We start from the raw sequence: 13,688 nt of genomic DNA, 5'->3' as shown, positions 1-13,688 counted from the left end.
GACCTAATCATGTCTTTTGAGTTTGCTACACCATTCAGGTGTATTGGTGTCTTTAGACACAGTTGCAGCTCTGTTATGAGATCGAATTTGTGAAGCACATGTTGAAGCACATTGCATCTTAAAAGGAATTTGAAACATCATTTGGTGTGTTGGTGTCGGTGGACACATTTGAACCTTAGACAAGCATTTTGGATATTGTACCAGTGCAACAACGTCTTCGGATGAATGAAAAATTGAAGCCCATTTGTGGAAGTGCAGCATCTTTAGGATGATTGAAGTATGAAGGCATCATTAGATGATTGGAGAATTGAAGCCCTATGAGGGATTGAAACATCTTCGGATGGGTGGCACCTACGGGTGAGTGAAGTATTGAAGTCCTTTTATGGAAGTGAAACATCTTCGGATGGTTGGCACCTATAGGTGATTGAAGTCTTTTAGTGGAATTGAAGCATCTACGGATGATTGGAACCTCTGGGTGATTGAAGGCAGTAGAATACAAAGGCGTGAAAGGTGAATGTCGAGATTTCATGCCAAGGTGGAGAAATCGGAGAATAGTGAAGTTGAAATTGTCCTAGAATTCTTGCCAAGGTGGAGAATTGTTGGATATTGGCTAGATTTTAGGAAACATCAGTGTGATTTCTTAAATCGGTTTTGACTGATTTTTAGAATTATGTTTAGACTTTTATCTAAACAAGGGTTTCCTATCTTAGCTAGTTTAGGTTTCCTAGATTAGAGTAAAGCTTGGTTTCCTAATCGAAGTATTGTAAGTCTATAAATAAAGGCATAACCTTTAGGTTATAGGCATCTACATCATCTACATCAATATTGTCTAAACTATTAGGTTATAGACATCTCCTTACAAAGAAGAGAAGTAGTCTCTCCATTAGAAAGATGTAGATCCTCTCATAGCTTTGGGCTGGGGAGTTGGGAGAGAGTTTGAAGGTGAGTTGAGAATGTGAAGAAGAAGAACGGGTGCTGAGTGTCACGTGCATTGTGTATTCTCTGATATATGAATGAAGTGAATTTCTGCTGCCCGTGGACGTAGGCCATTGCCGAACCACGTAAATCTATGTGTCTTTTGTGTTTATTGTGCATTAGCTTCCGTTGTATGTGTAGTTTTTCGTTTCTGATGCCGGATCCTGGAATGCCTTGAGGAACAATATGAACTTCTCGGCACAACAAATTTGCCATAGTGCTTTTGTAGCTGCAAATACTAACAGTCAAGCCATGCTTGGAAGAACGGCTCTCGTAGTCTAAGGATTGCACATCAACTTCCTCACTTTCGCTTCCACCATCTATACCTATCAAAGGACCCTATCTTTGTACTTTTCGCATAATGCGAATTTTGTGAAACTTATGGAAGTGTTTTCTTAGTCTGAGATTCGCTGGACCAAATGGTGTTGTAGTTTTTAAGGTGTTGCATGGCAATAAAAGTTCTTTAGTGGTTCTATTTGCTGAAATATCAGTCTCATGGTCAGGATTTACAAGTTAGTGTAATGTAGAACATGTGCACAAGAGTTGTTCATATGTATAATCTGTGTACATTTAGTTATGCAGGGTAGGCATAGTGTATAATGATCGTGAACAGTGTTTAGATATTTTCACCCTTTTAAGGGTATAGTTGTAACTGTACAAAATCTATCTATAAAAGTGAGGGCTCACCTCTGAGTGGTTACTTCCATTCACCCTCTCTTGATTTCCACATGGTATCAGAGCTCAAGAGAGAGAGAAGAGAAAACCCATCTTAGGTTCTTTTTTAGCTTGATATACTGTTGCTTTGATCGGTGATTAAGATCTTAAAGTTAGATCCTGAAGCTGTTTGAAAGAAGCTACAAACTACCGTTCTTAAAGAACTTGTGGCTGTTTGTAAGTTGGTTTCTCCTTGAAGTTTGTCTTTGGTTGTCGAGTTAAAAGTAGATCTATGGCTAGTACTTCGTCTTTGTTTGTTGAGTTAAAAGTAGATCTATCGCTAGTACTTCTGAAAATAGTAGTTTATCTAACTCTAGGTGTTCAACATCTATAGACTTTCTATAATGATATTATGAATGTCAAGATGACATCTTGTAAGCTACATGATTCCAACTACCTTGTTTGGTCTCATTGGGTGAAGCTTTACATCATTGGTAATGGAAAAATTGGGTATTTGACTGGAAGCAAGGCATGCCCAGCAATCTCAGACCCTACATATGAAACTTGGGTGGAAGAAAGTGCCCTAATAATGAGTTGGGTGTTAGATCCTATGTCTCCTGATTTAAAGAGCAATTTTATGCTCCTAGCCACTGCAAAAGAAATGTTGGATGCAGTCGCTCAGATTTATGTGGTGAGTGATGATGCTACACAAATCTATGATTTGAATCGTAAGAGTTATAAAGACACAGCAAAATAATAAACCCTTGTCAGTCTACTATAATGTTCTTCAAGCTTTGTGGCAAGAATTTGATTTCCTCCAGCCGTGTGATATGAAGTGTGTTGACACCATCAAGCTACTGAATAGAATTGAAAAGGCTCGAATCATTAAGTTCCTTGCTGATATAGACTCTGATTTTGATCCCATTAGAATTCAAATATTGGGAAAGGATCCATCGCATACACTTCGGGGAGTTTATGGAATTGTGAGGTGTGAAGAACTTCACAGAGTTGCTGTGGCATCTCTAGTAGCTTAAGAAATTTCAGCATTGATGGTTGTTATCACCTCTACTCATGTTCCAACAGTCACATCAGAAAATAATCGCAAGCCTGACGAGAAAGACTCACTATATTGTGATTATTGTAACAAGAGAAGGCACACCAGGGAGACATGCTTCAAGCTCAATGGTCACAATGGCAAAATGGTAATAGGATAGGAGGTTTCTCTAGTGGCAGTGGTGGAGGAAGAAGAGGAGGTCGCAATGGTGGCCCGAGAACGTACCACACAACTGATGAGGAGGAGTTTCCATCAACATCAGCCAACACTCCTTCCCAACCATCTTCTAAACCATCTCAAATCCAAATGGAGCAAATGATAAAGGAGTATGCCCGAATGTTGTCTTCCAAAGAGAATTTTGTTGGGTCTACTTCTATGGCTTGGTAATGCACCTAGATCTTCATTTGAAAAACCTAAGGATCCTTGGATTGTTGATAGTGGACCAACTAATCACATGTATACCAAGTCTAATATGTTTTCCGCTTATAATCCCAATTCTAGTAAACCGTGTATCTTGACTGTTGATGGGTCTCCAACAATTATTTCTGGTGAAGGAAATATTCAAATAACTAGCTCCATGTCCCTTTCTATGCTGTTACATGTCCCGAATCTCTCTTGCAATTTTCTCTCCATCAGTCAGTAAACTAAAGCATTAAAAATGTTGTGTTACCTTCTTTGAAACGCATTGTGTTTTTCAGGATCTTCGCACAGGGAAGACCATTGGTCATGGTAAGGAGAGAGGAGGTCTTTACTACATGGAGTTACAAGAGATGGAACAAGAGAGTAGTAAAGAGCATACAAATCAACAAGTGGATGTAATTCTGAAGAAGAAGTATGGCTATGGCATAAACAGTTAGGACATCCTTGTTTTGGTTATTTGCAAAGGTTGTTTTCTAAGTTGTTTTCATAACTTGATGTATCTAAATTTCAGTGTGAAGCATGTGAGCTAGCTAAACATCACCGCGTTCCTTATCCTTTTAAGTATAAATAAAAGTTTATCTCCTTGTGCTATTGTACACAGTGATGTCTGGGGTCCTTCGCGTGTCACTACTGCTTGTGGTTTAGTTGGTTTGCTACATTTATTGATGATTATTCTCGAGTCTCCGGGGTTTACTTATTAAAAGATAAGAGTGATGTTCATGTCGTCTTCAAGAACTTTCATAAGTTTGTTCTTACCCAGTTTGACAGAAAAATTCAGGTGTTAAGATCTGATAGTAGTGGTGAGTATATGAAGCAAGGTATTTCTTCTTACTTCTTGGAACATGGAATTGTTCATCAAACTTCTTGTACTGATACGGCAAAATGGAGTTGTTGAGCGGAAAAATCGTCAGATATTAGAAGTCACTAGGTGCTTGTGTTGTTCCAAATGAATGTGCCAATTTTTTTTTTCCTGGGGGGTGGGGGGTGGGGGGGGGGGGGGGGTGTATGCTGTCCTTACTGCAGCACAACTAATTAACAAGATGCCCTCCGGGGTTCCGAATTTTCAAACACATGATGATGTTCTTTCTTCTGGTATTTCACGTCAACCTCATAGTCTTGCTCCTACAAAAGGTTTTTGGATGTGTTTGCTATGTGCATGTCCACAAACAAGATGGAGTAAATTGGATCCAAGAGATCTCAAGTGTATCTTATTGGGATATTCAGCCACACAAAAAGGCTACAGGTGTTGTCACCCTTCTACGAGAAAGATCTATCTACCGGTGGATGTTACTTTTTGTGAAGATCAAGCCTATTTCTAAGAGTATTCAACGACTTCTCTTCAGGGGGTGCATATAATATATTGTGAAGATCATCCTTGGTTTGATCTTCCTGGTTCAGTACCTAAGGAAAGTGTTGCTACTCTACCCCAGGTTACTCCACCATATCAGGTTTACAAACGAAAAGAAAAGGTCCCTCAAGTAATGGAATTAGAACCTCTTACAGTTCCTGCTGAAACAACTTTAAGAGCTAATGAAGATGATCTTTCAGCTAATGAGTCAACGAATGCTAGAGATGATCTTCCAGCTGATGAGTCCACAAATGTTGTAGAAGATAGATATTCAACTCGTATACGTAAACCTCCAACTCGATATGTGTATTCTATGGAACATCCAATTGCTAACTTTATGTCCACTCATCGTCTGTTACCCTCCTATGCTTCCTTTGCAGGTAAATTATCATATGTTACAATTCCTACAAGGGTTGAAGACGCTCTTGCTGACCCAAAGTGGAAACAAGCTCTGATAGAAGAAAATAAAGTTCTAAACGAGAATTTCACACGGGAAGATGTTGAACTACCTGAAGGAAAGAAGACGGTTGCAAGTGGGTATTCACTGTGAAGTACAGGTTTGATGAAACTATTGAAAGATAGAAAGCAATATTGGTGGCCATGGGCTATACTCAGACTTATGGAATTGACTATCAAGAAACCTTTGCTCCTGTTGCTAAGATGAACACTATTCGTATCGACGTCCATATTCAATCATCTTAAAATAGGCGACAAAGACCATCTCAAAATCGTTAGTTGTGTACGGATTACTCAAAACTTGATTTATTACTCTATACGCTGAGAAGAAATTATGGTGTTCATGTCAATTTACAAAGGTCACGGAGAGCGGGGTTGTATCCATGTAGCCATTACGATATCCTCCCAAGTCTTGTCCATAAGTCTGTTTTATCCTAGCCTGGAGACATTGCAAAAGTGGGTTGAGGCCAAGGACGGGCTCATGAAGGGACCTTCCCTTGATTTAACTAAAATGTACTTGTTAGTAGCCCATATAATATGCAACAACACCTTAATTTCAGCCTATTCATTTTCAATTCAACAATCATATTAAGTTTGATTTCATCTCATTCATAGGCTGTAGCTTGTAAAAATCTTATTATCCCAACGTCTTTGCTAAAAATCGTACTTTTACATGTTGAAGTTATATGCCCAATGTTTCCGAAGACAATAATGTACATCTCTTTTGCATGTTGACCCATTGCTCCATAAAGATGTATCCATGGCAAGAGGTTACATGACCTTCTTGTAAAAATTGGTATGATTGTAAATCTCCCAAGTGGTTGTCATAATTTTCTTCTGTGCACCTATAAATAATCAATATTGTTATATCCGACTTAAGGTGCACCACATTGCTAGTGAGTCCAAATTTTAATGACTCGATGTGGGTATCAACACTTCTTATGATCTTTGTAGAGTTCTCCTTGCCAATCTGACTCCTAAGCAAGAGATAAGAAGATGATCCATGAGAATTTCTACATAACAATCTAAGATGGATATGCGCTAATCTATCTAATCATAATGTTGATATTTAAACTTAGATTACGATTTCTGGGTAGAACTCTCAAGACATAATAATCATACAGATCATGGGTACAACATTGATCATCATTAGTTAAAAGATAATAGATCAAAGGTGAAGTAATTATAATATACAAACCAAAGAGGCTAATGATCCATGTACCTTGTGTATCATTCATGTTTACCTAACTTTATTTGTGTTTAAGTTCTTAAATATACAAGTTATTAAAAGAACCAAACAAAGTCTATGACTTTTGTTTTTGTTGAATTGCAAAGAAAATTTTTCGAGTTCAAGTTTGTCTTTTTTAAACTCTCAAAATATGATTCGAGCAATGGATCTTCATAGATCCTTAACATTCTTAGTTAGAACAATTTATTGTTCACAAACTATTTTCTTTAAGTTGATCATTTGGAAATTGCCCAGCAAACAGTGCATAACGTCTATAGATATTGGGAATGTTTCAAATATTGATTATGAGAGAACTATAAAACTATTTGGTGAAAGGTACGCATACTTTATATGTACAACTAGTCAATTTAGATTCCGCAAGTGGACAGGTTTGCAAACCCGGTTTGTGTACCCGGTCCATATGAGTTCGGGAATATAAGGGAGGTTTGCAAACCCGGACTGCATAACCTTACGATCTGACTTCGCAAACTGCCAAGAGGTTTTCCAACCCAGTTTGCATACCCTTTGGATATGAATTCGTGAACTACCAAGAGGTTTTCAAACCTGGTTTGCATATCTACCCAGTTTCAAAAGGCAAAAGTTCAAGAACTATTTTCCAATTGCTTAGTTCACTTTTGCTACAACTCTCATAAACACTTCTAAGACGAATTTATTCACAAAATCTATTTGGGATTGTGGATTATTGTTTGAGTCTTTAATGTTCTTGAACACCATTATCACTTGCTCGTTGACAACCTTCTTGGTTCATATGTGAACCCATGATGCACAGTCCTTAATGACTGATATGTAAAACCGAGTTCCGAGCCTGTCTTTAATTCGAAGTATTATAGTTCTTCTAAGATGACGCTAACATAGTACTCTCGTCCTATAGGTGTTCCTTTCCTAATGAGTCATCGAAAACCCAAAATATCAGATGGAAAATAGAAAGGAAATGGATCTCTCTTTTTTTTTTCACTTTAGGTTGTGTTTAAAGGAAACAATTCCATTGAATCAGTCACGGAATTCCATGGAATTAAGTTAAAAACATACTTTAGGCACACTTTTTTACAATTCCATGGTGTAGATGGTGGATTTTCGACAAAGGCTAAAATCATAAACTCATAATTATACGAAGCTCTGATTCAGCAATCAGGCATGAGTATCGAGACACGGGTCTCTCATCGAATTCTCAACGGAAAGTACTTTCTCTCAGAGTACATGTAGATATTTAGTCTCACGACTGGACAACGGCATATCTCATGAATACTGAATACTTTCAGTGATTATTTCTGTATAGTATCACGAGATAGACGGCTCCTAAACATCTTGCTCTGCTAGTATAGAGCGATAACGTTTTCAGGAACAAACAACAAGTTTACCCTGACTATATAAAGGATATGACTTACCGAAAAGCTCATATCAGGATAATTAATGCTCCTAGATAGCTTGCTCTGCTAGTATAGAGCCACAAAGTTAATTATTCCTAATTAAGATTAATTCTGCCGTGACATTCACTACTGAATTCCCAGAATAATCTATTATTGCTCCTATTCCATGGTCGAATCCACGACTGGTCCCATGGAATGGCAATAACAATTGCTCCTATTCCATGGTCGAATCCACGACTGGTCCCATGGAATGGCAATAACAATTGTTCTGATTCTATGATCGAGTCCACGACTTGATCTCATAGAATAACAATAACTATATTATCTCATTACTCCGATTTCATGATCGAATCCACAACTGGTCTCATAAATGGTAATAGATAAATCTTAATTACTCTGATTCTATGGTCGGATCTACGATCCCATGGAATGGTAATGCTCACTTTATTATTCTGAATTGGTAGTCGAATCCTCAGCTGATCTTATGAATTAATAATAAACATCTTATTACTCAGTTTTGTGAATTATTCTCCACCGAATTCCACAATTAGTAATAAATAATCAACAACTGAGCGTCTGAGCTACCTCTAAGTAAGCCCCGATTCAAATGGTGAAGGTGTATTCAACGACGATACACTAACAGTCACCGCACGAACGAGTATTTCAAAAATACAACGAAACGATGAACCTATGCAAAATAGAGAAGAAAATAATAAATAATTAAAAATATTGACCAGGGTGCTGGGAGCACGGACACATGACCGACCGACTGTGTCGTGGTCAATCCCACGCCAGTTTTATATTTTTAATGCATTTTTATTATTTTCCATGATTTGATGAAAATTCTCTCATTTTATCAAATCTCCTTCGTCTCGAGGAAACTCCTCGGTTTCATGGTACTTCCATTAATCCATAAAAAATAATATAAAATTAAGAAAAGGAGTGTGGGGCGTGACCATTGGCCAATCGGCCATGCCTTGGTCCCAACCGGCCCCACACCCCAGGGTTCCTTATTATTTTATTATTATTATTATTATTTCTCTAATTTCATGAAAAACTCCTTGATTTCATGGTATGTTTGCACAAATCATCAAATAATAATAAAATAAAATAAATTATGAAAACTTGTAGGACCGGGCCTTGGCCGGACGGCTATGCCCTAGCCGGTCCCACATGCCCCTTTGTTTTATTATTTTATTATTAGTTTTCCTTGAATTCATCAAATTCCTTGATTTCATGGTATTTCTCTCAAATTAGGAAAAATTCCCTCAATTCATCAAAAATACATGAAAAATACACAAAAATTAGGGAAACTCGTGGGACTGGCCCAAGACGGCCGGCCATGCCTTCCACGGTCCTACACGCCCTTGTTTATTATTTTAATATTTTTTGCTTCCTTGAACTCATGAAAACTCCTTCAATTCATGGAAACTCCCTAAATTCATTAAATTTCTCAAAATTCATGAATTTTTCATAAAATCATCAAAATATTATAAAATTAAGGAAAAGGCACCACGGGACCGTGGTCACGACCGGCCGACCATGCCTTGACCACGACGGTCCCACGCCTCCTCATTTCTTATTTTATAATTATTCTTCATCATCTCATGGTGTTTTCCTCAGTTTCGTCGAAACCCTAATTTTGGCATATTTTCTCGAATGGATGCTCAATTGCACGCCAGAAAATATCAAAATTCTCAGGACTGATACACGGATGCCTTGGGGACACGAGCACCCTATTTTGACCGACCAATATTGGCTCTTTGGCTCACGGAAGCCGGTCCCATCAATTTTCACAGTTTTGACCTAATTTGCACAATTGCTCGTATTAGGTCCAAAACTCTCCCAAACACTTTGGATTTTCATGAAGTGATCGTCAGGCGGTCACGGGACAACCCAGGGACGGTTTCATGACTCCATGGTCGGTCCCTCGCCTCGTCATAATTAATTTTTCATCATCTCATGGTGTTTTCCTCAGTTTCGTCGAAACCCTAATTTTGGCATATTTTCTCGAATGGATGCTCAATTGCACGCCAGAAAATTTCAAAATTCTCAGGACTGAGACGTGGACGCCTTGGGGACACGAGAACGCTATTTTGACCGACCAAGATTGGCTCTTTGGCTCACAGAAGCCGGTCCCATCAATTTTCACAGTTTTGACCTAATTTGCACAATTGCTCGTATTAGGTCCAAAACTCTCCCAAACACTTTGGATTTTCATGAAGTGATCGTCAGGCGTTCACAGGACAACCCAGGGCCGGTTTCATGACTCCATGGTCGGTCCCTCGCCTAGTCATAGTTAATTGGGTTTTCTCACCTAAGGCTCAGACGAGCATTTTCGAATAAATGATTAAACCAACATTTAATCATTCTTTCATCAACAAATCGTCAACTCTTCAGGAGTTATTTGTATTTGCTCACGTGAGCATATGGACACTACATGGTTGATCCACGGTCCCATGTAGTCGCTCCCCCCTTCGTCCCATGGTTAAACTTCTGACGAACCATGAATTGATCATCAATTGATCAAATTAGGGTTTCTGAATCCAAGGATCATCATTCGAGATTCCAAACTTAATAATTTTACGACTACCTCATGGTCATTAATTTTATTAATTATGCTCGGTTCAACGACCAATATTCTAATTAATATTTTTGGTACGCTGCCAATAACCCATCAGATGAGCAACACATGCTCAGACGATCAAATATTCAACAATTAATCACATGAGAAACACTTGCTCAGATGATAAATATTTGCTCAAACCAAGGAATATTGGTTCAACAATCAATATTCAACGATCCATCGAATGAGCAATACTTGCTCACTTCATCGTAAGAACTATACCTCTATCTCATAACATGTTCAATTCATGAGTTTCAGAACATCATGTTCAACTCAGCAACTATATGGACTCATCGTCCCATCAAACCACGAAGTCATCGATTGACTAACAAACCGCGAGACTTCAATCGTGTCACTTAGGGGGATATCACTTAGGGTTTTGGTCTGGCGGTCTACGACACGTGTGTTCAAACATACGATAGAATGTGACCAAGTCGTGCAATCAGTTGAAGGAATTCACGAGGTAGTGGGTGGAAAATCGACCAAGTCTCCACACGTTGAGCAACTGGTTTCAAACACGATCTCCACTTCCCCACTCCTTGATTCCATCAACTGTCACACTTCATGGAATCATGGTGTCTAAAATTCCAGCAATATAAATAAGTCTCTGAATCATGATTGAATCAGCATCAACAGTATCATCAATCTCACGTCTCATCGACAACACGAGATCATCAACTCATCAATTGAGCAACTACTCTCAATTGAGCAATTTCAATCATTCAGAGCTTATCATATTCAGAATTCATACACCCACAATCTTTGATTACCATTGATTCCATACATTTCCCAGCTTCCCTCCTACAGATCAACCCATCCTCTCTTGTGACCGAATTTACTCTGGAACGGTCATTGTCTTGATTTAGGATGGAGTATTACAGATTGATCTCTCGAATCTAAAGCACCCCCTTTGCAGCGGTGCATCTGTGTGAGGTTTAACATTTCGCTCGGTTCGAGGAGTCTCCTCCGTACGGTCGTCTCCTCAATTCCTTAAAAACCAGCAAATCGTTTTTCCCCATCTACAGATTGGCGACCACAGTGGGAGATCATTCTCTCGGTTGCAATCTCACAATTTCACAAGATGGTTGATCTCAGGTCGGGTTCAGTTACGAATCCTAACACAAACCGTTCTAACACTAGCAACAACAACAATCATAATATCCCGGAGACAATTCCGACCTCTAACACTGATGGTGGTGACATTACTCCTCCTCACGCTGAAGGTCATCCACTGTCCGGATGACACCCTGAAGAAGTCAGGGGAGATCCACCACCTACCATTGCTGATCTTATCAAAGCGCAAGAGACTCTTGCAAATAATCAGACTGACATGGCTGCTACACAGAAGGAGCTGTGTAATTATCTCAAAACTCTTACTGACAAGATGTCAGAGAATACTCAAGAGAAGGGAAAGGATAAGGAGAAATCCTCAGACGACGATCCTGAAGTAATTCCAATCCATACAGTAGAAGACGAAGAAGTTCACAAAACTGCTGCAGACAACTCATCAGCGAAGGGATCATCGAATTTCATCACTCGCGAGGATCTGAAGCACCTTTTGGAGAACCGTGGAAAAGACAAAACATCGCATGTCCATCGTCATCAACCTCCTTATCCTACCGCTACGCAGAGGATTCCACTCCCCAAAGGTTACATTTCTCCAACCTTCACCTTATATGATGGAACTGGCAATGCTAGGGAACATGTCTCTCGTTTTCTCAAATCCCTGGGAGAGCATGAACACAATCATTTCGTCCGTCTCAAGGAACTCTCAAAATATCTGAAAGGCATAGCATACACCTGGTATAACAACATCGCACCAGGGACTATCAACAATTGGGAAGAAATGGTTAACGCATTCTACATGAAATATTTCTTCGTGTCAGAACAAGTCACCCTCTCCGACCTTGGAAGGATGTTTCAGAGGGTCAGTGAAAATCCCAATGATTATGTGAAAAGGTTCAGAGTCCAAGCTCTGGATTGTCATGACCCAAACGTCACGGAGCAACAACTGGTGGACTTGTGCATCAATGACATGCTCCCTGTCTACAGGGCCTTGCTAGAAAACCTTCGATTCCAGACTTTCTCAGAGCTTCACGAAGCTGCGAAGAGGTCGGCAACCACTGCACCCGCTCTTTTGGAAAGAGCAAAGTCTACAAAGACTGAGGATTCAAAAGACACTCGAGGAAGCAGGCGTTTGATCAACAAGCAGTACAACCTGCAACCTTTAACAAATGCTGTCTCGGAAGGGAGTAAGCGAAAAGCAGAACTACAGCACAAGCAGACTTCCTCCACCCCTTCAAAGGCACACAAGAAGGAGAATTCGAAAATCCCTCCTCAGCATACGGAAGATCCAGAAGCACCTGATTTTCCCTATTCAATGTAAGAAGTTAATGAACTACTCGATGCCTGGATTCAAGATGGTGCAATCAAATTACCTTATGTCAAGAAGGAACCAACTGAAGAGGCCATGGAAAATCCTCGGTATTGTTGTTTCCATAGATACGTCAGCCATCCCACAAGTGATTGCAAAATTTTGAAGCGCATATTCAAGAAAAAGGTCGAATCAGGAGAGCTCAACCTGGGGACTGAGGGAGTGCACAAAAAACCCCTCCCAGTCAGAACTTTTACCATCTCTGAACCTCCTGTCAAGGAAGCGGTTCAATCTCTGATCGAACGTGTCTGCGAGTTGTTATATCTGTCGATAGCTCAAAGGAAAGACATGTTTGCTGCACTGAACCACATCGTGTCCGGAAAACGTCTGCGGATCCAAGAAACCACCACCGAATCTTCAACCACCGACAAATAAATGTATGAATGGGGACTTCTCACCACAGTGCACATTAAAGAAAATGAGTTCAAAAGGGCGTTCGTCGATGTTGATACCGCTGTCAACATCATCCCTTTGAAAACTCTTAGAGCTGCCGGTATTACTCGACAGGAAGCCACCCACGCTCCCATAGCAATTAGGGACCACGAAGGAATCTCCAGAGACGCATACGGCTTCATCACTCTCAAAGTTATGGAAAGATTGATCTGCACTGAGGTCAAGTTTTTCATAATCCGGGAAGACCCTGGGTACGACATGGTCCTTGGAAAAACTTGGATTCATGCAGGAAGGATAACGATGCCTTCAACACATCCTGTCATCGACAAGGATTCCGAGTCGGAAGACGAAGCAGAGGACACACCACTGTTTGAGTATCTGGAAGAAGTAAAAACTCTGATGGGGCTTACGCAGGAACTTGGATAAGATCCGCACACCTTTGTCAGAAGGTTTCGAGCTCAGGAAAGTCTTATTCCTCCTCTTGCTCCAATATTACCAATGTTCAAATACGCTAGTATGGTCCAGGGACTTCTCCCCATGAACAATTTAGCAGTCATTAAAAGCTATGAGTGGGAAACTTCACCTCAACAATATTACACTCAATGGTTGGGTTCAGAACTTCTTCAAATCGGTCACTCCATCAAGAGGTTTATTGCTAAAGACCTGGATAAGCATGATCAAAACTATGCTGGATACTCTCTTCCGCGCGAGT

This window comes from Papaver somniferum, chromosome 5, assembly GCF_003573695.1.
Source record: "Papaver somniferum cultivar HN1 chromosome 5, ASM357369v1, whole genome shotgun sequence".
In the NCBI taxonomy this organism is placed as follows: domain Eukaryota; kingdom Viridiplantae; phylum Streptophyta; class Magnoliopsida; order Ranunculales; family Papaveraceae; genus Papaver; species Papaver somniferum.
The sequence above is the reverse complement of the archived record's forward strand: the minus strand, read 5'-3'. Positions refer to the sequence as shown.